Source organism: Monodelphis domestica, chromosome 1 (genome assembly GCF_027887165.1).
Source record: "Monodelphis domestica isolate mMonDom1 chromosome 1, mMonDom1.pri, whole genome shotgun sequence".
Taxonomy (NCBI): domain Eukaryota; kingdom Metazoa; phylum Chordata; class Mammalia; order Didelphimorphia; family Didelphidae; genus Monodelphis; species Monodelphis domestica.
Genome location: NC_077227.1, coordinates 388,365,512 through 388,393,505, shown reverse-complemented (window position 1 = coordinate 388,393,505; position 27,994 = coordinate 388,365,512). Strand labels below are relative to the sequence as shown.

Sequence of the window (27,994 nt, the reverse complement as noted above, 5' to 3'; positions counted from 1 at the left end):
TGTGCTGCTTACTTGACTTGGTATCATTTCACAAAAATACTCCCAGTTTTCTCTGAAAGTCTTTTCATTTCTCTTATAGCACAATATCATTCCATCATATCTATATACCATAATTTGATCAACTATTTCCCAACTGATGGGCCCTGTCTCAGTTTCTAGTTCTTTACCACTATAAAAAGAGCTATAGTAAATATTTATATATAGTGGATTTTCCACTTTTGGGGGGCTATTTTTGGAGGTATAGACTTAGTAGAGAGTATTGCTGGGTGAAAGGCATACAGAGTTTAGTAACTTTGGAAGCATAGTTACACCTTGTTCTCCATGATTGCTATAACAATTCATTACTCCACCAACACACATCAATGTGTCCGTCCATTTATTTTTTTGTATTATCTTGTTTTCCCCAAATTACATATAAAAAACAATTTTTATCATTCATTTAAAACAATTTGTTCCAAATTCTTTCCCTTCTTCCCACTTTCCCTCATTTCCTTACATCCCTCCCCCTCCCTGAGACAGTAAGTAATATGAAATAGATTTTGCATATGCCTTCATATAAAACATTTTTCCATATTATTTTGTGGAAGAGATCTTAAATGTTAAAAAAAAAGAGGGGAAAAAAGAAAGTGAAATATATGTTTTGATCTGCATTCAAACTCCATCACTTCTTTCTCTGAAGGTAGATGGCATTTTTTATCATGAGTCTCTGGGATTGTCTTGGATCACTATTGCTGAGACTAACTAGTGTAAAAGTTAAAATTAAATCTCCAATAACAATATTATATTTTAAGAGATTTATTAATGATCATTAGAAATCAAGGAATAAAGAAGATACAAAATAAAGACCACTGCCCATGGCTGGTTATAGCCACTTTTTAGTCAACCCCACTCACCACCATCAATGCTGATTCTACATCAGAGAGAGGGAGACTTCAAAGCCCACTCCCTTTATCCTCTGTCTACAGGAAGTCCAGAATGACAGGAAGTCAGTGGGCTCTTGGGATATGTAGTTCTTTTTTTAGGGTAACAGATTTTCAGTCATATATTAGGTCATTCCCAGTTGCTCATCAAAAAATATTGCTGTTACTGTGTACAATGTTCTGGTGCTGCTCATTTAACTTTGCATCAATTTGTGTAAGTCTTTCCAGGTTTTTCAGAAATCATCTTCAATTAATGGACAATCTCTCAACTTCCAATTCTTTGATATCACACAAAAAAAGCTGCAATAAATATTTTTGTACAAATATATCCTTCCTCCCCTTTTTAAAATCTCTTTGGGATTCAGTAGTGGTATTGCTAGATCAAGGGATATGCACAGTTTCAGAGCCCTTTGAGAATTGTTCCAAATTGCTTTCCAGAATGATTGGGTCATATCTCAACTCCATCAGCAACTGCCTTAGTGCTCCAATTTTCACACATCCCTTACAAATTTCTCATTTTCCTTTACTAGCATACTGGAAAATTTGATAGGAGGGAGGTCATATCACAGAGTTGTTTTAATTTGCATTTCTCTAATAAAAAGTGATTTATATGGGGCAGCTAGGTGGCTGCAGTGATTAGAAAGGCAGGCCGAGGGATAGAAGGTCCTGGGTTCAAAATTGGCCTCAGATACTTTCTAGTTGTATAACCCTGGGCAAGTCCCTTAACCCCATTGCCTAGCCCTTACTGCTCTTCTGCCTTGCAACCAATAAGTATTGATTCTAAGATGAAAGATAAAGGGTTTTTTTTAAAAATGATTTTTATATGACTATATAGCTTTGATTCCTTCATCTCAAAACTGCCTATTCATATTCTTTTACTATCAATTGGAGAATAACATATTTTTATAAATTTAACTTAGTTCTCTATATACCTGAGAAATAAGACCTTTGCCAGAGATACTTCCTGTAAAAGAATTTTACCTAGCTTTCTTCTAATTTTGATTGCATTGGATTTATTTGTACAAAATCTTTTAAATTTAATATAACCAAAATTACCCATTTTACATCCTATAATCTCTCTTATTTGATCCTAAATTCTTCCCTTTGTAAGAGTTAAATTAATAGCTAATACTTCAAGTATTATTTTTATAATTTTTTTTATCTGACAAAATAGAACCACATGACTAAGTTTTCTACCTGTTCAAAAATCCCTGCTCCACCAAAGCTGCCAACAGGAAGGAAAGAGGGCTAGGCAGGGAACTCCACCTAACTTATCTCCTGTCTATGGTCAGCATGTAAGGACAGGAAGTGAGTGGGTTCCTGGGAATTGTAGTTTTCCTGGGAATCATAGTTTTTAGGGTAAAAGATTCCAATTTCACACCTTGTTCATAGATCTGACAGATAAACTATTCCATGTTCTCTGAATTTGTTTATGGTACCCTTGATGTCTAAATCATGTCCATGTTGATCTAATTTTGGTATATTGTATGAGATATGATCTATCCCCAGTCTGCCATATTATTTTCCAATTTTCCCAATAGTTTTTGTCAAATAGTGAGTTCTTGTCCCAGAAGCTTGGATCTTTTGATTTATGAAACCAAATTACTATGATAATTTATTATTAGGTATTGTGTAGCTAATATATTCTGTTGATCCACCTCTCTGTTTCTTAATCACTACCAGATTTTTCTAGTGATTACTGCTTTGGGAACCATCTGTTGGGAACCATTACTGTTGGGAACCATCAAACCCCCAATGGCTGACAAAGTGAAAGTTTGGGAAATGGGAAATGAGGCCTCCACTGATCCCCCTCTGTGACTTCTCTCTCTTTAACTTCCCTCACTAATGGATGATTATTGTTCTCTCTCCAACACAAAAGAAATGATATAAGAGCAAAGATTTATAAAATAAACATATATCCCATCTTAATCTCCCCAGATTATTACCCTAAAAGATTACATTCACAGAATTCAAACCTAAAGATCACTACCCATTACCCCCTTCCTTTCCCTCTCCACAGAGTCACATTCACTTCAATTACAAGCCAGGCAAGCCAAGAACATCAATCACCTTCAAGACACACTCTACTGCAGACAGAAACCAGGCAACATTGCCAAGCACTTTAAAGTAATACAAGAAAAATAGAACTTGTAAATTGAGAAAACCCCCAAATCTGGTCTGTCTCAAATTACCTTCTAAACCTGTACCTAGCTATGAAATGCTTTGTTACCTATCTCCTAAGTAATTGTGATTGATTGTGAAAACTGACCAAAAGTAACAGTAATTCTCCTTAGGTCAAGAGGGATTAAGCTCCAAATCACCCTACTTATGTCATTTATCTCCATCTCTGTTGTAGCAACAATGTTTCATTGACTCTCTCCTTGGGCTTAATGTCTGTTGTTAAGTTCTATGGAAACATATATGAAGAAAATTGATTTATGTGCCAGAAAAGCATGTACTCACTGAACCTATAAAATAAACCAACCTTGTGCCATGGCAGAACACTGTGTGATGCCTACACATGTGGGATTGAGCATTTAGTGTCTCTCACTCCATTATTCGACTGGACTGTCACTCTTAGGCAGAGAACCCTCCCCTCTAAGGGACTGCTGGCTCAGATCTCAAAGCTTTGCAATACAGTTTGGGATCTGGTATTTCTAGTCTACCTTCATTTTTTTTCATTGATTCCCTTGATATTCTTGACCTTTTGTTCTTCCACATGAATTCTGTTATTATTTTTTCTAGCTCTATTAGATAATTTTTTTGGAAGTTAGATTGGCATGGCACTGAATTGATAAATTAATTTGGGTAAAATTGTCATTTTTATTATATTGCCTCTGCCTTCCTATGAGCAATTAATATTATTCCATTTGTTTAAATCTGACTTTATTTGTGTGAAATGTCTTTTGTAATTGTGATCATATATTTCCTGGGTTTAATATTTAATAATGTAGCTAATATTGTCCATGGAATTAAGTATTAGAGATAATGTTTTAATCCATGTTTCCTGATTGCCTTGGAACCCAGTTTCTAAATCACAATGATGACGAATGCAAGACTGTATTTTATATTATTTACCATTTATTTAAACAGAATTTCTTTTTCTATCTCTTGTTGCATTTTGTTGGTAATATATAGAAATGCTGATGATTTATGCTGGTTTATTCTATATCCTTCAACTTTGCTAAGTGGTTAATTGTTTCAACTAATTTTTTAGTGGATTCTCTAGGATTCTCAAAGTATATCATCATATCATCTGTTAAGAGTGATAATTTTGTATCTTCATTGCCTATTCTAATTCCTTCACTTTCTTTTTCTTCTCTTATTGCTATAGCTAGTATTTCTAGTATAATATTTAATAATAGAAGTGATAATGGGCATCTTTGTTTCAGCCCCTATCTTATTAGGAAGGCTTTTAGTTTTTCCCTATTATAGCTTGTGCTTGCTGATGGTTTTAGATAGATTTTATTTATCATTTTAAGGAAGTTTTATTTATTCCTATGCTCTCTGGTGTTTTTAATAGAGGAATGGGTATTATATTTTGTTAAAAGCCTTTTTGCACCTATTGAGATAATCATATGGTTTTCATTAGTTTTGTTATTGATATGGTCACTTATACTGATAGTTTTCCAAATACTGAACCAGTCCTGCATTCCTGGTATAAATCTCACCTGGTCATAGTGCATGATCCTTGTGATTTGTTGCTATAATCTCTGTGTTAATATTTTACTTAAAATTTTTGCAATGATATTCATTAGAATGATTTGTCTATATTTTCTTTATCTGTTTTTGTTCTTCCTGGTTTAGGTATCAGCACCATATTTATGTTGTAAAAGGAATTTGGAAGAACTTCTTTGTCTATTTTCCCAAATAATATTGGGATTAATTGTTTTTTAAATGTTTGGTAGAATTCACTTGTGAATTCATCTGACCCTGGGGATGTTTTTCTAAGGGAGTTTATTGATGGGTTCAATTTCTTTTTCTTTTTCTAAGATGGGATTGTTTAAGTATTCTATTTCCTCTCCTGTTAATCTGGGCAGTTCATATTTTTGTAAATATTCATCTATTTTATTTAGACTATCAAACTATTATTAGCATGTAATTGGGTAAAATAACTCTTAATAACTGATTAGTTTCAGTTATTAATTTCAGGTGGTGAATTTTTCACTTTTGATTTTTCATACTGGTAACTGGAGTTTCTTCTTTCCTTTTTTAATCAAATTAACCAATAATCTACCTATTTTATTTTTTCATAAAACCAGTTTTTGTCTTTATTTTTTAGTTCAATCATTTTCTTACTTTAAATTTTATTAATCTCATCTTTGATTTTCAAGATATCTAATTTGGTGTTCAATTGGGGATTTTTAATTTGTTATTCTAACTTTTTAAATTTCATGTCCAATTCATTGATCCATTCTTTAATTTATTGATATGTATTGAGATATATAATTTCTTCTAAGTACTGTATTGTCTATATCCCATAAACTTTCATTTCATTGTGATCATTCTCCAATGAAATTACTGATCATTTCTATGATTTCTTCATTGACCCATTTAGATTTAGAATTAGATTTTTAGTTTCCAATTAATTTTTAATGTCTTTCCATTCTTTATTTAATATAATTTGTATTGCATTATGATTAGAAAAAGATGCACTTAATACTTCTTTTATGCATTTGTTGTGAGGATTTTAGACCCCAATACATAGTCAATTTCTGTCTAGATGCCATGTACTGCTGAGAAAAAGGAATATTCTTTTTTGTTCCTATTCAGTTTTCTCCAGATGTATATTATATCTAATTTTTCAAAAATTCTGTTCACCTCTTTTTACTTCTTTCTTGTTCATTCTTTATTTGGATTTATCTAGTTTGGTGAGGGGAAAGTTGAGGTCCCCTACAACCCTTCTATTATAGTTTTACTATTTGTTTCCTTCTGTAAGTCTTTTAACTTTTCTTTAAAAAATTTGGATACTATACCACTTAGTACATATATGTTTAGCATTGATATTACTTCATTGTTCATAGAACTTTTTAACAAGATATCATTTCCTTCCTTATCTCTTTTAACTAAATCTATTTTTGCCTTAGCTTTTTCTGAGATCATGATTGCTACTTCTGCTATTTTTATTTCAGCTAAAGCATAATAGATTCTGCTCCAACCCCTTACCTTTACTCTGTATGTGTCTCCCTGCTTTAAATGTGCTTCTTATAATCAGCAGGATTCTAATTTTTGATCCATTTTGCTATCTATTTCCATTTTACGGATGAGTTCATCCCATTCACAATGTGTTTGTTTGTTAATGTAAACTAATATACTTTAAGGAATCCCTAAATTATTAGGTAATCTAGCATGTATTGAAGTGGATAGATATTAAGACTATAGTACATTTGATTAAAATTAGGCCTTAGACACTTACTAGCTATGTGATCCTGGGCAAGTCATTTAATCCTATTTGCCTAAATTTCCTCATTTGTAAAATGAGCTGGAAAAGGAAATGTCAAGCCATTCCAGTATCTTTGCCAAGAAAACCCCAAATGGGGTCACAAAAAGTCATACAGGACTAAAATGCCTGAACAAATATATTTTGATCACAGAGTTGAACACAACTGAAACAATTAAACAAAAACATTTGATTTTATACTATATCAACTTGTTTGTACTGCCATCTAGTGTTCTTATAGTATATAGATTGTATTTAGAGTTTCTCGTTTTCCATTTTGAGATATATACATACATATATATCTATGAACACACACATACACACATATATGCATATATACACATACACATGTAGCTATTGATATAAATGTATGTACACATATATGTGTTTTTTGGGGGGGAGAGGAGGGTGGAAACCAGGAAATTGTGCTGAAACCCTAAATGGATTGATGACTATTATATCAGTGCTTGGAGATATGTCCTTGGGAAGTGCTGAAGATACAAAGAAAGACAAGACAGATTTTGCTCTCTAATACCTCATGAATAGCTTACAGGGGGAGACAATATGATGACATGTATGTACAGCCAAGTTATGAATAGTGTAAATTAGATTTTTCTAGCTCTTGCTTGGTTTTAAATTCTTTCCTTTCCCAAAGATCTTGCATGTATACTATTCTGTGTTCACCTAATTTGCTTATAGTTTCCTTCTTTATATTCAAGTCATTCATCCATTCTGAGTTTATCTTGGTGTAGGGTGTGAGATGTTGATCCAAACCTAATCTCTCCCACACTGTCTTCTAATTTTCCCAGCAGTTTTTATAAAATAGTGGGTTTTGGTCCCAAAAGCTGGGATCTTTGAGCTTGTCATAGACTGTCTTGCTGAGGTCACTTACCCCTAGTCTATTCCACTGATCCTCCTTTCTGTCACTTAGCCAGTACCAAATTGTTTTGATGACCACTGCTTTATAGTATAGTTTGAAATCTGGGACTGCAAGGCCTCCTTCCTTTGCATTTTTTTTTCATTATTTCCCTGGATATCCTTGATCCTTTGTTCTTCCAAATTTGTTATGGTTTTTTCTAAATCAGTAAAGAAATTTTTTGGAAGTTCCATGGGTATGGCACTAAATAGATAAATAAGTTTGGGTAGGATGTTCATTTTTATTATATTGGCTCGTCCTACCCATGAGCAGTTAATGTTTTTCCAATTGTTTAGATCTATTTTTAATTGTGTGGAGAGTGTTTTGTAGTTGTGTTCATATAGTTCCTGTGTTTGTCTTAGCAAATAGATTCCTAAGTATTTTATATTTTCTAGGGTGATTTTAAATGGAATTTCTCTTTCTAATTCTTGCTGCTGAGATGTGTTGGAGATATATAGAAATGGTGAAGTCTTATGTGGGTTTATTTTGTATCCTGCAACTTTGCTAAAGTTGTTGGTTATTTCCACTAGCTTTTTGGTTTATTCCCTGGGGTTCTTTAAGTAGACCATCATATCATCTGCAAAGAGTGATAGTTTGGTCTCCTCTTTGCCTTAAGTAGTGTAAATTAAAGATGATCAACAGAGGGAAGGCATTTGCATTATGGTGAGCTGGGAAATGTTTCTTGTGAGAAAATTGAGGGAATTATAGGGTTTGGGGACAGCAAATTGTGGGAATTTAGCAAACCACACTGACTCTATCTTGTGACTCAATTCTGAAGCTAGTTTGGTTTTATCTCTCTTCAATTATGGGTCTAATCTAAATTCTGTCATGTGAGACAATTTTATTCAGTTGTGAAAACTGGGAGAAAATTTCACTGTAGTGTTTGAATCCAATCTTGTGTTGCTTAGGAAATTGGACTTGCTGTTTAGAGACAACCAAGGACTTAGTTTATGTTGACCAGAAATGCAATCAGATCCCTATATATAATTTTTTTTTGGTCTTTTTTTCCCCCCTTTAAGATGACTTCCAAAAAAATTTTTAAACCTTTACCTGCCGTCTTGGAATCAATTGTATTGGTTCCAAGGCAGAAGAGTGGTAAGGGCTAGGCAATGGGGGTTAAGTGACTTGCCCAGGGTCACACAGCTGGGAAGTGTCTGAGGTCAGATTTGAACCTAGGACCTCCCATCTCTAGGTCTGGCTCTCAATCCACTGAGCTACCCAGCTGCCCCCTGACTTCCAATTTACAGTAAGACAGTTCTAAGAAATTCATTCCTTGTTCACAAAAAAGAAATTGTTAAATATTTCTACCAATAAATAACATTTCTCACCATTTTCATTAACACTATAAAATGCAGGAAAAAGGAGGCTATCTCCAGGGAACAGATATGTAATTCTTCATTTATGAGAACAACAACAACAACAAATACTTGTACCGCTACCCAATCTCATGCTTTTTAAACAAGTAAGTTCAGGATCCTTTTGTGATGGAGCTAGTTGAAAGTCTATTAGAGAGAAATCCCTGCTGATCAGACATAGTGTGTGGAGAAAGGATGACAAAGGTGTTCAGGACAACGTCACTGTGAAGGTGGAAGATTAAAATGTACCCTTGTTTCCCAAGCCCCATTGCAAGCTCCCTTCTTATTACACGTTCTTTGCTATAACATGCATAAAGATTAATTTGGGGAATTCTGAGAGGGACAAAGGAGGAAGAGGATAGACTTCAAACTGACTTTTATTGGCAATGGCAAGGTTGTGGGTAGGTGAATGAAACCAAATAATCAAAACAATATCAAATAAAAAATCAAAAGAAATAAAAAGAAAGGAGTTTTCTAATAATTTTACATCTCAAGCAACCTATGCTTCTTGTCTGAAAATTGGTCACCTACTAATCAGTCAGTTATTGTTTCTATGTTTCCTTGATTGTTTACAGATAGTTGCAGAGGAGTGGGACATCTTTTTTCTGATTTCAGTGCATTGTATCTATTTGTTCAATCCTTTCCAACTTAGAATGTCCCTAATCTTTCCTCCTATTAGAAATCAAATGACTTAATGTTTTATTATTTCCTTTTAACTGATTGGCCTTATTTGATGAATTGTTTTTAACGTATTAAAAACACTAAGCTGAAGAAGAGGCTTGCTCTCAATTTGTTAGACAATTGACATTCATTGCTTAATAAATCAATATACACAGGAGGTCAAGCTTTTGTTTCCTTAGTCATTTCATCTTTTTTTTCATTAAATTGTAGAAGATGGCATTTTAGATGGGACTTCAAGGAGGGCCAGAAATTCTAGGAGGCAGAGATGAAGAGTATGAGAATTCCAGCCAGTGAAAAATGCATGAGGAGATGGAAAATCTCATGCAAGAAACAGCAAGGAGACTAGTGTGCTGGATCACAGTGCTGGGTCAAGGAAGATATAAATTGAAAGAAGATTGGAAAGGTAGGGGGGCATGGAGCTAGGTGATTCAGGGCATAGAAAGCCAGACCTGTAGTTGGGAGATCCTGGGTTCAAATATGGCCTCAGACACTTCTTAGCTATGTGACCCTGGGCAAGTCACTTGACCTCAATTGCCTATGGCTTACCTCTACTGTACCTTGGAACCAATATTTAAGATCAATTCCAAGACAGAAAAGGGTAAGGATTAAAAAAAGAAAAAAAGTAGGAAGGGGCTAGGTTTTGGATTGCTTTTAATGCCAAAGATTTTTATTTGATCCTGGAGGTGATAGAGTTATTGAAAAAGGGGATGAAATGATCAGCTCCACAGTTTAGGAAGGTCACTGGAGAATGGACTGGAGTGGGAAGAGATGGAGTAGGGAGAACAAACAAAAGACTATTGCAGTGATCCAGGTATGAGATAATGAAGGCCTGCACCAGGGTGGTGGCAGTGACAGAGGAGACATATTGTGAAGGTAAACTGGACAAGACTTGTCAACAGGGGGTTATATAGGGAGTTGACAAACAAGGATAACACCTAGGTTGTGAGCTTGGATGCTTAGGAAGGTGATACTCTTCATAGTAATAGGGAAGTTAGGAAGAGGAGATGTTATGGGGTATAATCCTCACTGCCTACTTTAATTTCTTCAATATATTTTTTCTTATAGCCAAACTTTGTATTTCTAATACAGTATTAAATAATAGTGATAATGGGCATTGTCGCTTTACTTCTGATCTTATTGAGAAGATTTCTAACTTCTTCCCATGGCAGATGATACTTACTGATGGTTTTTGGTAGAACTATTTATTTTAAGGAATGACCCATCTATGCCTATGTTTTCAAGTGTTTTTAATAGGAATTAGGTGTATTTTGTTGAAAGCTTTTTCTTCATCTATTGAGATAATCAGAAATTACATAGAGATATTACATGGAGAAACAGAAATTACATTTCCGTTGGGGTTTGGTTATTGATATGGTCAATTATGCTGATAGTTTTCACAATATTAAACCAGTCCTGCATTCCTGGTATAAATCCCACCTGTTCATGGTAAATGATCTTTGTGATTTGTTGTTGTAGTCTCCTTGCTAATATTTTATTTAAAATTTTGGCACCTATATTCATTAATGAAATTGGCCTAAATTTTTCTTTCTTGATTTTTGTTCTTCTTGACTTTGGTAACAGTACCATATTTGTGTCATAAAAAGAATTTAATAGAATTCCTTCTCTATTTTTCCAAATAATGTATATAGCATTGGAATTAATTGTTTGATAAAATTCATTTGGCTCTGGGGATTTTTCTTAGGGAGTTCACTGATGGTTTATTCAATTTATTTTTCTGAGATGGGATTATTTAAGTATTCTGTTTCTTTTTTTGTTATCTAGGCAATTTATAGTTTTGTAAATATTCATTCATTTCACTTAGATTGTCAGATTTTTTGGTATATAATTGAGCCAGATAGCTCCTAATGATTACTTTAATTTCTTCTTCATTTGGTGGTGAGTTTACCCTTTCCATTTTTGATGTTGATTATTTGATTTCCTTTATTTAAAGTTCAATAATGCTCTATTTTATTTTTTCATACAACCAGCTTCTAGTCTTATTTAGTAGTTCAGTGATTCCCTTACTTTCAATTTTATTAATTTCTCCTTTTTGATGATTTCTAATTTAATCTTTAATTGGGGATTTTTAATATGTTCTTTTTCTAGTTTTTCTAGTTGTTTTTTTTTATTTGCATGTCGAGTTCATTGTTCTGCATTTTCTCTGTTTTATTGATGTAAGTGTTTAGAGATATAAATTTTCTCCTAAGTAGTGCTTTGGCTGAGTCCCATAAATTTTGATTTTTTTTTTATCCTTATTGTCATTTTCATTAATGAAATTATTGATTGTTTCTAGAATTTGTTCTTTGATCCACCCATTTTTTAGCATTAGATTATTTAATTTTTTAAAATTTGTCTTTCCATGAACCCTTATTGATTAAATTTTTTGTTGTGTTATGATACTAAGAGGATGCATTTATTATTTCTGCTTTTCTGCATTTGGTGACAAAGTTTTTATGCCCTAATATTATAGTCAGTTTTTGTGTAGGAGCCATATAGTGCTGAAAAGAAATTACATTTATTTCTATTCCCATTCAGTTTTCTTTAGAGATCTATTAGTTCTAACTTTTCTAAAATTTCATTCACTTCCTTTACTTCTTTCTTGTCTATTTTTTGGGGGGTTTGATTTATCTAGAGCTGAAGTAGAGGTCCCCTACTAGTATAGTTTTACTATTTTCTTCTGAAGCTCATTTAATTTCTCCTTTAAAAATTTGGAGGCTATACCATTTGGTGCATTCATGTTTAGTATTTATATTACTTCATTATCTTTTTATATAGTACCTTTTAGCAAGATGTAATTTCCTTCCTTATTTCTCTTAATCAGATCTGTTTTTGCTTTAACTTTGTCTGAGATCATGATTGCTACTCCTTTTTTTTTTCTTCAGATGATGCACAATAAATTCTGCTCTAGCCCCTTACTTTTACCCTGTGTATATCTCCCTGCCTCTAATATGTTTCTTATAAACAACGTATAGTAGGATTCTGGTTTTTAAATCTGCTTCTATTTTATGGATGATTTATTCACAGTTATAATTACCAATTGTGTATTCCCCTCCTTATTTTCTCCTTTTCATCCTGCTCTTTCTCCTTTCATTCTGTCATTTCACACAGTTTTTTTGCTTTTAATCATCCCTTCTACTTCCCCCTTCGTCCTATTACCACACCCCCTGCCTTTGTCTTATTCCTCTTCTACTTCTCTATTAGGGTAAGATAGGATAATATATATATACATATTCCCTTTCTGAGCCAATTCTGATGAGAGTAAGATTTAAGCATTGCCTATCACCGCTGTAAGGATTGGGTAAAAGGGAATAAGGAAGGATTGTAACAGAGAATGGAGGAGATGAAAGGACAGAAGGAATAAGGAGGGCTGGTGAGGTAGAGGAGAGAGAGCCATTGGGGCTGAGAAATGATCTTTGTAATTTCTCCCTTTCCTTCACACTTCAACCCATGAGAGAGGTACCCCTTAGTTGATATTAAGGCAAGGATGAATAGGGGCTGTGTCTCAATGAGTAGGCTTCTGGGGGAATAATGGAGTTTACTTCTTTCAAGACTTGGTTGGTACTTGAGTCCTCAGAAGTCCTACTTGTCTGTCAGGCTGACTGTCCCTGTTGGCTCTTTGTTGTTTAGCCAAGGCTAAATGGCTAGCCTAGCTGACTCCCTCTCTTTCTTCTAAACTGCTATGATTTGAATCTGACTGCGAGTTTTTTCAATACAAGATTGTTTATTAATTCAAGTAACAAAAGGGGGGGGCGGGAGAATAGGTTTGTGGGAATAGGAGACCCTATACGTTGTCTTTGTCCTTCTTCAGCTGAGCCAAATGGCTCAGACTTCAGAGTCTCTTTTTTCTCCTTCCTCTCTAATTTCTGTCACTATCTTATTCTAATCAGGTGTCAAGCGTCCTTCCTGGGAAGGTCAAAGGATGGGAAGGGTCTTTGGGGTGACCCTGTGAAGTTCAAAGGATCAACCCCTTTCAACAGCAGTTTGTTGTTCTTTTCTTTCTTCAATTGATGATTTAAAGATATTTAAAGATATTCTCTCTTCTGGCAAGGGCAATGGAGGCAAAGCTCTGTCACCACAGGTTGGGATCTCAGCTTGGGTCCTAACTCCTAACTCTCCAGAGTTCACAGGGCAAAGGCCTCTCTTTTTCAGCTCTCACTCCCACAAGCCCCTTTTGCTGCTCCAACTGCTGCTCCCCCTCCCGGGCACATTCTAAACAATGGTTCTGCAGTCTCAGTTTTCCTTTCCATACCATCCTCATCCTCCCCTCCACTTTAATAATTTTCCTGCCTCTTTAGGCGAGTTAATTTACCCCATTTCACCTCTCACTTCCCTTTTCTCTCAGTGCAATCTTCTTTTTTACTTCTTGATTTTTTTTCATATATCATATGATCCCAATCAACTTAGTCTCACATTCTTTGTCTATGTATATGGAGTATCTCCTTCTAACTGCTCTAATAGTGATAACACTTTTTGAGAATTACAAATATCATCTTTCTACATAGGAATACATACAGTTTTACTTCAGTGAGTCCCTTCAATTTTCTTCCTTATTTACCCTTTTATGCTTCTCTTGGGTCTTGTATTTGGATGTCAGATTTTCTGTTTGTCTGATCTTTTCATCAGGAATGCTTAGAAATATTCTATTTTATTTAATGATCATTTTTTTTTGTTAATCCTGAAAGAATATACTCATTTTTGCTGAATAGGTGATTCTGGGTTTTAAACCTAGATTTTTTTGCCTTCTGGAATATCATATTCCAAGCCTTCCAATTCTTTAATGTGGAGGCTGCTAAGCCTTGTTTAATTCTGACTGTAGTTCCATGGTATTTGAATTATTTCTTTCTGGCTGTTTGCTAAGCCATTTTCTCCTGCATATATATCACTATTAGGGGGAGATATTTCTATTGCTTCCTATATACAGGAATTGCAGCACAAACTGTGTGAACTCCATGAATCCAGAGCTGCAGTTCAAGCAGGACCACTAGACTTTTCACTTTATGACCTGAACCCAGGAGACAAGGTATATAAAAAGAACTTCCAGCATGCTAGAGCAACTCAGCCTTCCTGGGAAGGGCTGTTTCAAATATTGTTAACCAGTCCAACAGCTATAAAAACTGGAGAAAAGGACTCTTGGATTAATTGCTCACAGCATCTTCTATTGAAACTGATTGACAGAATACTGTCACATGCATTGGAGATAATAGGTCATAGACAAGACTGTTTGGGGGAACACATTGAATTCCTGAATTTTTATTTTATTATTGCCTTTCTTTTATTTTAATTAGAATATTTTTTTTTCTCATTTCTTGGACTTAATATACATACAATCAGTATTAATCTTTTTTTTTTTTGCCAAAGGGGACTGCCTCCTAATTGGGTTTTGTCAATGATCCTAGCAAAACATTGGTTTTACTTTATCTCTTCTGTTTACCTCCTATCTTTAACAATTGTAGTTTTCTCTTAGAATGTACAATTTTGTATGTACCTGTACTTAGATTTTTAGAAGTACAAGATGATTATGTTAAATGATAAACTGGGGAGACTAGTCTCCCAAATGATCATCAGGGGGTATTATGAAGATGGAATTACCTCTCCCTTATTTATTCTCTAGATTTTAGCCACCAGGAATGTATACACCCCCACTTAATTCTTAATTGGGGAGGAGAAGGTCTATGACCCACATGTGCTAGCAAGTGGCAAATCAAAAACAACTGACTGCTGTTATATTAAAAACTGTTATAGGGAAGGTTTTAGGGAAAGGTTTCATGGAAGGGTAACAGAAGATAACACTAATAAAATAAATAACAGAGGTATATTTAATTAAAAGAATAAAGGGAATTGAAGGGGATTTAGGGAAGTACTACTTCTATTAACCCACCCAGGTATTAAACTTAATTAAACCTTAACTTAACTAAAACTAAACTACAAGGGGTTAGTAATGTCCACAGGGCCAGATTCTCACAAATTACAGATGATTGGGTCAGACAGCAGACTCAAGATGTAATGTATTAACAAGGTCCAAAAAGAGAGAAGGTTCTCACCATTCACATTGTCCACCAATGTGAAGGGGAACACTCATTCAACCTTACTTGATAATTCAAAGTCCTTGGCAGCTCCTCAAATGGTTTCTTCAGGGAGACCACTAGGCAAACCTTCCAGTCTGACTAGGTTGAGAGAAAAGAGACTTTCCAACTGCCTTAGAATCCTGACCCAGCCAAGATCTGTGGAATTTTGATCTTGCACCATTCCAGGCTGCCAGCCTGCATTGCTATGCCCTGCTAGAAATCCTTTCCTACACTGCCCCCTGGACAATCCGAAGTAAGGTTAAAGCTGCCATTGTTACACATAAGAGTGGACCAAAGGCACAGGAAGTGATGCAAAGAACTGTCTTTAAATTTGGTGGTAACTTCCTGTGAGAGGGGTTTTGCCTTTGAACTTGGCCTTGGAGGAACTTGGGCTTGAGACCTCAGACTGCTTCCCTTTGGACTGACATGAAGGTGAGTGAAAAAGGCTGACCCCCTTTCCTTGATTTTTTCTGGAGGCACTAGCCTTTAGAGAGGCTCCTCATCTTGGAGGAGGCCTCGTGACTGGAAGCTCTCTCTCTCTCTCTCTCATTTTCCTTACTTTCACTCTCCCTATTTGTAAATAAACTACCATAAAAGTCATTCTGACTTGAGTAATTAATTTGGAATTATGTAATTAAATTCAGTTCAACCATAATTTTACCCCTTACAGTTGGCTTGCACTGATGTTGGCTTAGACAGGGTCTTAGGGTCTGAATGTTGGTTTGGGCCCAGGTTTAGAACTTGGAACAGTAGATGTGGGGTATTGGGGCTTGCTGTTGTCTTGAGCTCTGCTCTCACCCTAGTGAACTGCCTACCTTTCAAGTTATTCTCTACATGAAAGTTGCTTCACTTGGTCTTCTTGTTAGTTCTTTCACTGCAGTATTTGTTTTGAGGCATTATTTTAAGGTTGGTTGGAAAGGATTGTTGTGGTTTGAGCTTTCCTTGTTTCTACTCTGCTATCTTGGCTCCACTCTACTTTTTGTTTAAAAAAGTTCTACTTTGGTGTTTAACTGGGTTCTAAAAATTTATTGCTTTTCTATTTTCTTTTTAGTTGTATGCCCAATTCATTGATCTGTTCTTTATTTATGAAAGTATTTAGAGATATAATTAGAAGAAAAAAAGGACTGTTTTACTTATATCCCCCCAATCTTGGTATGTTCTTTATTTATTGTCATTGTCTTTAATGAAATTATCTATTCTTTCTTTTTGTTCTTTGAGTCACTCATTCTTTAGGCTTGAGCTATTTAATCTACTTAATGTTTAATTATTTCTTCAGCAGCCCCTTTATTGAATACCATTTTTCTTGCTTTATGATTATTTATTTATTTTTTTTAAATTTTATTTTATTATTTAATTATTATTTAATGATTATGATAATTTAATATTCCTGCTTTTTGGCATTTGCTGTGAATTTTTTTTTAATCCTTACGTTCCATTTTAGAATCAATTCTGTTTATTGTTTTCTAGGCAGAAGAGTCATAAAGACTAGGCAGCTGATTTGCCTAGGGTCACACAAATGGATGTGTCTGAGGCCATATTTGCAACCATGACTTCTTAGCTCTTAACCTGGCTCTCAATCCACTGAGCCATCTACCTATTCCCTTGTAAAGTTTTTATACCCTAAAACATGGTCAATTTTTCCAAGGTACTATGTGGGACTCAGACATATGTATTCTCCTTTTTTAAAAAAAGTTCTATTTTCTTTTCTTTTCCAAAATCTTTTCCATCTTCCCTACCTATTGAAAAGGCAAGAAAAAAACCCAATTTAAATATATACAGTATAGTCATGGAAAGCAAAATTTTCACATTAGCCATGATGTATTTTCCTTCATATTCCCATTCAGTAATTTCTAGAAATCTAGCCTATCTAACTTTTCTAAAATTCTATTTGGGATCCTACTTTCTTATTTTTTGGTTCAATTTGTCCAGTCCTGAAAGGGAATATATCCCCCACTATTATCACTATAATGATTTTTTTCTCTTAGAATTTAGATACAGTGCCATCTATTCAGTGCATAGTTGTTTGGTACTGACATTAATTATTTCTGGTACCTTTCAGCATAAACAGAAGCAGCTATGGCTCAGTGGTTGGACCCTGGGCCGAGTGTAGGGTAGATGAGTTTAGATGTGGCCTCAGACACTTTAACTGTATGACCCTGGGCAAATCATTTAACCTCTGGTTGTCTGACAAAAGATTCCTGACAACTGGATCCTCTGGAGAACAAAATAGCAAATCACTCTAGTATCCTTGTCAAGAAAAGCCCATGGATAGCTATGGTCCATAGGGTCAGGAAAAATCAGATGCAACAAAAACTTTTCAGCATAATATAATCTCCCGCTATTTTTTTAAAGTCTATTTTTGCTGTTGCCTTGTCTGAAATCATAATTACTTGGCCTGACTTTTTGAGTTCAGCTCTCTTGACTGGAAAAAAACACAGAAGTATTAGTCAAAATCACTCTTTCATCAAGGGGAAAAGGGGCTTAATGCAATAGTAGGCCTCGACACAGAGCTGCATGCCACACTTGTCTCAGAGGATTGAACTCTGGCCACTCTGGACTGACCCCTAGGAAAGCCAACCGTGCTAGATTGGACATTTCCATAAAACTTGGGACTTGAACCCAAGACCCTAAGACTAAGAAGCTCACACCCTACCAAGTTAGCAGGGATGACATTTCACAATATACACAAAAAAGGAAAGACCATGTCAAGGGCTGTGCCACCTTGGTAAGGGACTTTAGCCTAGGGGGACAAAAGAGATATTTAACTTCCGATGGGATTAGCTATTCCCACTCAAACTACCAGGATGTCTATTGTTAGCCTGAGTCCAGTGAAGTAGGACCTTCCCTCAGGAAGAAACTCTCCTGTGACAAGGTCAAAACCTGGGGTTTCTACCTCCAAACTAAATAAACTGGAGATCGCCAAATTCCTTCAAGCTACAAATTTGGGGACTACCAGATTCCACTTTGACAGCTGATATGTAATAGATTTAGCTTCAGTCACTTATTTGAACTCTGTGTAAATCTTCTTAAAAGCAAATTTAAAAAACAATAGCATTTTTGGATTCTGCTTTTCATCCATTTTTCTATCTTCCCTTTTGCTCATGAGCGCATCCCATTCACATTTACAGTTATAATTTATAATTGTATATTTCTTCACATCCTGTTATTTTTCTCTCTCCTTTTCCCCTTACCCCTCTTTACAAAGAAGAGGGAAGTGAGAGAGGAGTGTGCACCAAAAGTTTGATGCCATCTGCTTCTGCTCTCCTGTCCCTCTTTTCTTACCTTCTCCCAGAGCTCAATCACATGTACTTTCTCTTTCTTTTCTTCCTTTTAAACTGCTCTCTTGATCTCTCCAAAATTTTGTTTTGCTTAGGACTAATTTCCCTTCTCCTCTGCCTCTTTACCTGCTCTCTCATTCCCCTCTTTGCCTTCCCTTCTTTCCCTCTTGTTTCCCTGTTGAGTAAGATATCTTTCAGGACCCAATCATTTGTGTGTATTTTTCCCCTTCTTTGATCACTTCATGTTGTGAACTTCCTCCTACCTCTTTTCTCCTGGTCTGTATGGTCTTCTACTTGCATATTGACTCTTCCCCCAGCATATTCCTTTCCTCCTCCCTTTCCCTTCTTTAAGATCATCAAAACATTACAAAACCATTCCCGGGTCCTCTTATTTGATAGCTATGAGCCCTGATAATATTAGGATTCTGAGAGAATACATGTATAATTTCCCCCATTCAAATGTAAATACTTTATTCTTAATTAATTCCTTGTGCTTGTTCACTCATTTTTACCTTTTTATGTTTATATTTCAAAGTTTCTATTTAGCTTTGGTCTTTTCATCAGGAATACTTGGAAGTCCTCTTTTTCATTTAAGAACTTGAACAAGGCAAACATTCATATGGAGTTCAGGGAAAAAAATGGTACAAGGTTTCTTAAGGTTTCTCTGAAGAACTTTAGTATCAATTGTGAGACATGAGCAATGATAGTACAGGATCATACATCAAAGAAGACACTATATAACAAAGCAGAATTGCAGTAGCCCAAAGTAAACATGAAATGGGCAAATCTAGAGACATGTCTGTCCCAAATGTTCCAAAGGACTACATGTGCTCAACCTGTGATAGAATCTGAACTTTTTTTGAATCCATCAGCCACAATACAACATACTCTGACCCCAACATCTTCAAAAACAGTTGGCTAAATGACATGGGCATTGTACCCCCAGAAACTCAGGCAAACTATGATCAGGGAAACTCCCTTGCTCCCTTGCATCCTCGTGACTCTGAACCTAAAAACATCCAATGATCCCTCTAGGGTCCTGAGATGACTATCTACCTTTGATCGTCCTCTTGATTTAAGATGGACAGAGAGAAGCACCTCCAGGCCACACCTCGATTCTATCAGACATCTGTTTGTTCCCTAAAACTAAGGAATCCTTATGTCCCCAGGCAGATGATCACCCTACCTCGCCAAATGCCTGGGTGACTAACACTGTCTGTTGTAAAAAGTATAAAATCCCCAGAACTTATGTCATCTGGGGGAACAGCCTTTTCATTATTAAGAAAAAAATTAGTTTCTAGTAATAAAAGTATTATGTTTTTATGATTTATTAAAGATGAAGAAATAAAGAAAATACAAAATAAGAAAGAACGTGCCTAGGAGGGCCGAAAGGCCCATTCAATTTCATTTACACTACAGCTTGAGAGATGCCTGTGCTTGGAAGCTGAAGCAGAAGCAGGGAGAGAGCATAGGCAATACAATAGCTATTGTGTTTTTGAACTCAGGTGAGATTCAGGGAGATTAGAGGGTAATCTGGGAACTAGTAAGGACTTCTGGGGATTGAAGTCTGGGGTTCAAATCTCCATTTTTACTCCATTCATGCTGTCCTCCCAAGGAACTGCTCCCCATCTTGCTGTTCCACCTGCTATCCTCCTGGCCATTCTCAATATTACCTCCTAAATTAATAAATTTCTCTTTTTGTTTTTAAGTTTAGTTTTGGAATCTTGCAAAAGGTATCCTTCCTGAACCCCAGGGGTACACATCTGCACCCCACAACATGTAGACCAACATTTAAGCAGGCACATAGATATATAGTTGGTTCTTATCATTCCTGGTAGTTATGTCCTATAAAGTTTCTGTGAACAAGGAAATTGTGGATACTGCACCCATTGCTTTTAGAGGAAATGCAGAGTTAGGTAGGTTCCTGAGAGTCTCTAGTCACATTTAATTTAGAACTTTTCAGATCTGCTTCACATATAGATCAGCCTATGAAAACACTGTCTTCATGGTGAAGGAGCCCCAAGCAGGGAGCTGCTTGGTCAGTACAGCACATATCACTATAGAACATCTGACCAACAGACCCCTGTCAGGGAACCTAAATGTGCTGACGCCCAAAACATAGAGTCCAGAAGAAACTTGTACTGACGCCCAAAACGTAGATTCCAGGAGAAACTTGTGGGCCACGTATGGTGGCTAGTGATATGCTGTCAGGCATTGGGTATAAAAGACTCTGCACTCACAACTGCAGGCGGAACTCTTGTGCTGAGCTTCCCCTGGTGTATACCAGAATAAAGGACCCTCCTGCTTGATTGCATTGTCTGTGGGGTCTTCCATGGCGGTGGGCGACGCACTGGACCCTAACATTTGGGGGCTCGCCGGTACCCCTCCACCTTGGAACCCCCCAGACAGGAGGGCCTAAGGCATTGCCTTGGACCGGACCTTCAGGTAAGCTGAATGTTGTGTGACTGTGGGTGCGAATGGTGACCGAATGTGTATGGGGGAGATGAGGACCCCTGATGGGCATAAGGCTCAGTGGGGCATTCGTTTTTTGTGGTTTAAACAAGAGCCCCTATGCCAAGCCCCAGGGCCCGCCTTTTTCTAAGGCGAGAGGCTTAGCCTCGGCGCATCCGACCCTTCCACCTGTTTCTGAGTGCGGATTAGGGAGTACCGCATTTCTGTGTCCTTCGAGAGAAGGCCAGTCAGGAAACTGAGGAAGCGTCTGTGATCAGCAGTGGGGAAAGGATACGGTCCAGGGCAGGTGCCCAGATTGGAACTTCCAGGTGGTTAGAGGCCCCTGAGGACAGAGGTCTGACTCTGCCATACGGAGTTAAAGTCTCTGTCAGGTTGAGATAGCCCTGAGCGTGGAGCTCCGTGTCTCCGCTAGGTGGCCACTGCTCTCAACTGGTTTGAAGGGAAAGGGGTTCAAGTCCCCTTTTGGGAAGATATTGCACCCCTAGGAGAGACTGGGGGATGCCCCATGATCTTTAGGTGATTTTTAGACACACTGAGGTTTTTTGCCACACAGAGGGATTAGGTGGCCAGCCTCTGGCTGCTTGCCCCTGACAGATAGCCGGAGGCAGCCGAAGGAAGCTGGAAACAGCTGAAGGGAGCTGGCCACTGATGAGTAATTGTGGGTATCAGGTTTCTTTCCTGATTAAAACTAGCTGCTTTAGGCAGTTGTTAACCCTTTCCTTGCAACTTCTTGGTCTCAATAATAGAAAATCAGCCTGTTTGTCAAAAAGCTTGCTCAAGGTTTTACGGTCCTTACAAGTACATGCCAAGAAATGAGATCTTAAGATAAGCTCCTAGGATTGGTGAGTTTACATGTCCATGTCTCTGTTATTTGTCTTCTGGCTTTTGCTGTTTGTCTTGTGTGTCTTTCTGTATTTGGATGCAGGTATGTAGATGTGTGGGAGAGGGTGTCCTATAGGGTTCTTTGAGTCTTTGTTGTGGCTGGATTAAAGGGAAAGAAAAAAAAGGGGGGAGTTTGGGATGCAGGGTTACAAAGGAGAATAGATTTTGTACCCCTGCTCCCTCTGCCTGCGTTCCAACTAGGCAAGCTATGATAAAGTAACACTGTGACAGGCTTCAGGGCGGGAGAGAGTGCAATTACCCATTCAATGATTTTTCCCTCCTTTTTCCTTTGGATGGGCCCCCAAAGGAGCGGAAGAGAGAAAATTCTGAGCAGAAAAGGGAGATTCTTACTCTACAGTTAGAAACTTTCTCTTAAAATTAATTCTCAAACTGGGTGGATTGCTAATGATTTTGATACGGTACAAATGTAATCTATTGTAGTTACTGTTTGTCAAATGTGAAATGTTGCCAGATTTTTATTGAACAACAAAACTCCTGATTAGAAGTTTGTTTTGTTAAACCTTGCAATGTGAATTTGAGAATTGTGTAAATGTGATTGATAGCAAGTCTGATGCAGAGAGGAAAGTTTATTCTGTATGGACAGAAATTGTACTGACTACTTTATAGATGTAAAAGTTATTCAGAAAAACTTGTGTTGTTGAAAAGAACTTTTTCTAGAATTTGAATTTGGTAATCCTTCAAATCACATTTATTTTAATATATGTGCTGTCAGAAATAGCAGCAAGAAATTATATTACACACACAAGAAGTTTTTTTTTTCTTTTTCAAAGTAGTTAATCTGTGCATGGCATTAATGAGATAAATGCTAAGAATTGATGTTTTACAAAAGAGGAAAATTTTAAATAATGTTTTTAATCAAGGTTATATGAATTGTTTTTAAATGTGCAAAATGCAAATGCATAGGAAGGAATTTGTAATCTAGATCCAAATGCTGAGTGAATGCTAAATATGTATGCATTATATTATGAAGAGGATTAAGTTTTCCACCTAAATAGGTTAAGGGTATATGACATACAACCTGTGTGCCCTTAACAAGCTAAATTCAACCAGCCCTGTAATCGAGAGGGCTTTTCATGAGGATTAAATACAGTCTAGCTTCAGATATGTCAAAGAGGTCAGGCTGGAATGTGTAAACCTCAAATTTCCTTAGACTTATAAATGTTGGAAATTTCACCAAGTATGAAATATCCCAATGGTGAAATTTCCAACATTTATAAGTCTAAGGAAATTTGAGGTTTACAAATGCCAGGTAACATGAAGCTAAGTAGGGAAAAGTGATTAAGTACATGTGAAGGGAAATAAGTTTATGTCTTATAACCTGTCTATATAAGTTAATAATTGAATTTTGGGGTGTCTGGATTCATTTTATGAAGTGCTCCACTTCAATAAGAGTAATGAATAGAGATACTAATTGATACTATGAATTCTAGTATGAAATAGACACAACAAATTATAAATTGGAATAATGTTGATGGACTTAAATTAGGAATGTAGCAGTGTTTTGAGCTAGAAAGAGACTAAACTGGAGGTTCTGTTCTGCTTTAGACAGGTTTGAGAGAAGTACAGGTAAATGCTTTGCACCTCAGTTTGGTTACACTGAAACATTGCTAAAGGACTTAATCAGAGTTATTTGGAAGTGTGGAGTTCAAATTGAAATCCGCTGAGACTAAATTATTATGAAGGGGGTTTGATACATTCAAACTTTTACATTATAGTGAGCTCACTGGTTAAAGAAGGATGGGCCAAGGTTGCTAAGTAATAAAATCTAAGTCAAGACCAGCAGCCTTGGGATAAAATTGCTCAGAAGCTATTAACCCCTTCCTTGCACCCAGGAAGGAGAAAGAAGTGCTTATAACATTATGAACTGACATAGGGGCTTCAAAGAGTTAGCAACCGCTGTGTGATAGAAGTTAAAGATGAGTATATCTTAATTGTAGAAACGGAGGTTTTAAGGTGCTCAAGCAAGCGAATATTGCCAGCCCTGTCTGACAAAAAAAAAAAAGGCTTGTTTGCAGCTGTGGAATTTTACTACAAACATTCCAGGTCCAGAATGATAAAATGAGTTGAGTGATATGTAATTGATGAAGTTACCTCATACGAGTTCTGGGGATTTGTTGGTTGATATTTTGATTACATTTTGATCTGTATAAGGATATATGTGGCAAACAATAGCCAAAGAATAGGTAGGGTGTTAAAAATGGCATATATGTGAAAATGCTTGCTCAGAAATTTATGATTGTCATGTGAGTGGCTGCTAAAATGTGTTTAAGTATCATTTGGATATTAAAAAAGAAAACCTCACTGTAAATCTGACTCAACCATATAGTTTGTTACCTCAGTCTACCAATTTGTACTATGAACTGAAATTTATAATGGTTGAGCTCTATGCTAAAGACTGTTCAATGATGTAATCTTTTTAAACCAGAATTCTTTGGGGTTACCAATTAGCAATTGAAGTGATACCAGGGGGCTGGTTGTTTGACTTATGATAGTAAAAGCATGTTAGAGAAAGTGGGGAGGTATGTTGGGTTTGAATTTGGAAGAAAGGAACTTTGATTTAAAGTCCATAAAGCTTTAGTATGTGGGTTTGTAAAGGAAGAATGGACGGTGTGTTCTGCTTTTAAGCAGAGGGTTTTGGAGGAACAGAAAGGGAGAGAGAAGGTGAAAGGGAACAGATGAATGTTCTGCTCTCATAATTGGCTCTTTAACTTAGGGATAATATATAAAGTAATGTATGTGGGAAAATCACACATGATTCTTTGAACAGTTACCCTGAAGTGATTCCTGCATGACCTTGTCTTAGTCTTTCAGGTGGCCTCGGTCCAGGAGATGATACAGCCCTGGTTTATAGGGAACTACTTAATTCAGCACTCATGTGACTACACCTGATGTGTAAATACATGAAAATAATTGTGTGATCAGCCTTGTAGGGATATTAAAGGCTTGTTTGGGGGTGTGGAGATTTGTTTCTGGATTGCTGATAAGCAAATTTCTCTGAGCTGTTAATGGGTGAGACTTGTCCTTTAAGGAAAAGAAGGCCTCTGGCATCCAGTGGCAAGTGCTCTAAGGAGAGTAAAGTCCTAGGATGGCTATAGAGAAGGCAGCCCAAGGCTCACTTTGGACTGAATTTTCCTGACCATCCTCGAGTGGAACAACAATGGCAGTGACAGCCTTGCTTGGGGTGTCTTTTGTGACTTGGAGATATTTCCCTTTCAGGGCCTTCTTCCTTTGTGACAACTCCCATGATCAGCACAAAATGCAAATTGTGATATTAAAGTTTCCATTTCCTCAAACAACCCTAATAATTGGGAATTCTCAAATAGATGAGAAATAGATGGAGTTTGTTCCTAGATGGCATGTATTTGTAGCCTTAATTTACCACAGTTGAGGTTTGGTTCTTGAGCTTGGAAAGATAGCTCACAGCCTTCTTGGTTTCCCCAGCCTCTGGGGTAAGGAAATACATCTGTAAGATATCGTTACTTCAGTGTTTTTAGATGTTATAGTTAATGTGTATTTTGCAATGGGATGTTCTTTAACAGAAACATCACATACCAGCTCTGCAAACAACTCAGGAAGGGATCTGTTCCTGTCAGAAGATGATTTCTGAGGATGAAGTCTGTTGGTTAAGATACCCAAATGCAAATATGTGATGTTCACTGCTATTGTATTAATGTCCTGTTCCTATCTGCTATTTGCCCCAGTACACTTCTCACTTAGGGGCTGACTTCCCCTTGTGACCGGTCTGCCAATCGAGGGAAGGAGTGACAGGACACCCTTCAGATCTCCAGGCAGTTCTCCACCGACCTGGGACCCTGGAATCCACTGAGGATGCGCCCCTAAAGACACTCTGCAGCCTTCCCTCCCCCTCTTATTCCCCTCCCTCCCTCTCTCCTACACATAGGTAGGGACAGCTCTACGCCCATGCTCAGCACTGAAGAAACTACAGAAGATCTGGACCTCCCGCCCTTTTCCCCTTAGACATTTGGAGAGGGGAGGGGATGGGATGGCAGGGGGCACTGAACCAGGTGGGGCCTGAGACTCTGGCCCTCCGGGAGGCTATGTGGTTCCCCTATGGATGGCCGGGCTGGCCAGATGGCAGGACTCACCAGAAGCAGTGGGGAGACAGCTAGCAAAAGGAATACATGACCCACTCGCTTCCATTACTTCACTTTCTCCCCTGCCTCTTGGTTTCCCCCTCCCTTGTCACAGAGTATCCCTCAATCGGGAGATACTTATCCCACCCGCAGGAGCGCACTGGCTGTGCCCCGCTCTGGCCTACAGCCCTGTGTCTCCCCTAGCTCCCTCACTGCCCGCTGCACCCCCTCTCAATAATACCCCGAGTGGCCTACTATGCCAAGCAGGACCTCCTCTTCCTTAAGGAGGGGGCCTCTGTGCAGCCTTGGGTGAGGAGTGCTGCTTCTATGTTAACCACTCAGGGATCATTAGGGACTCCCTAGGCTAGCTACGAGAAGGTCTAGAAACCCTGACTGAAGGAGAGGGAAACTGTCAGCCCCTGGTACGCCCACCTGTTCAATTCTTCTCCCTAGTCACGTCCCTCATAGGACCCCTCATAATATTAACCCAGGTGTTGGACATTTGGCCCCTGCGTTTTTAACCGCCTTGTTCAGTTCATGAAAGGCCGGCTGGGTGCCACCCAGGTGTTGGCCCTCCGACAACAGTACCGACCCCTAGCGAGCCCCGGGCTGAGGGCCACAAGCTGCCTCAGTGGACAGGCCTTCCCTCTGCCCCCTAAGAGAAAAAGGAGTTGGGAATGAGGGAGCCCCAAGCACGGAGCTGCTCGGTCAGTACAGCACATATCACTATAGAACATCTGACCAACAGACCCCTGTCAGGGAACCTAAATGTGCCGATGCCCAAAACGTAGATTCCAGGAGAAACTTGTGGGCCACGTATGGTGGCTAGTGATATGCTGTCAGGCATTGGGTATAAAAGACTCTGCACTCACAACTGCAGGCGGAACTCCTGTGCTGAGCTTCCCCTGGTGTATACCAGAATGAAGGACCCTCCTGCTTGATTGCATTGTCTGGGGGTTTTTCCTTGGTGGTGGGCAATGCACTGGACCCTAACAATGGAACCTCCATATTGACTAATTTCCCAGACTGTTCCTAGAGAGTTAAAACAAAGGATAAATATTGAATTAACTATGAATTGGGTTTGTCTTTTCCCCAAGGATTGAGTTTAAAGAAGACAGTAGACTCTTAAATATCTTTCTAATCACCAGAGCCAGGAGTGGCTAAAGATAATAATAAAAAATCTTAAGTATGTCTCAGACATTCAAACTTCTATGATTATGGCTATCTCTTCTTTTCCAAGCTTCAGTGGATTAAAAAGTGATTTTTCTGACTATTTAATAGTTCTGTGTTTTTCTAAATCGACAATACAGACCTACTAGTGGTATTGTGGGTGGCTTGAGGGATTAGGGAAGGGTATCTTTTTTTTTTTTAAACCCTTACCTTCTGTCTTGGAGTCAATACTGTATATTGGCTCCAAGGCAGAAGAGTGGTAAGGGCTAGGCAATGGGGGTCAAGTGACTTGCCCAGGGTCACACAGCTAGGAAGTGGCTGAGGTCGAATTTGAACCTAGGACCTCCAGTCTCTAGGCCTGGTTCTCAATCCACTGAGCTACCCAGCTGCCCCCAGGGAAGGGTATCTTTTGCAGGGATGCAAGACTCTGAAACTTAGCTTAAAAATAAAACGAGAAATGTATTAATTTAGAAGGTAATGTTGAATCTGGCCAGGAGGATAGTATAGGTGGAAGACTGCCTCCTAGGGGGAACAGCATAGGTGAAATACTGTCCAAGATGACATGATTTCTGGGGTCTTTATACATGAAGATGTGACTTTAGAGGTGTGCACTGAGGCATGGGCAGGGGGGTATGGTCATCTGCCTGGGGTCTGCCTGAAGATATAGTGGGTGACCCTCATAGTTTAGGAAACAAATGGA

General features: G+C 37.6%; 1 long non-coding RNA gene across 2 annotated transcripts; it reads left to right on the top strand.

Moving 5' to 3' along the window:
• Positions 1–13,087: 13,087 nt before the first annotated feature.
• On the top strand, positions 13,088–27,397 carry LOC130456402 (uncharacterized). Of its 2 annotated transcripts, none has more exons than XR_008915188.1 (2): positions 13,088–21,100; positions 25,732–27,397. It is a non-coding gene; the product is annotated as an uncharacterized LOC130456402 (long non-coding RNA). The 2 variants fall into 2 exon arrangements; XR_008915189.1 differs by lacking the exon at positions 13,088–21,100 and adding an exon at positions 21,111–21,969.
• Positions 27,398–27,994: the final 597 nt, after the last annotated feature.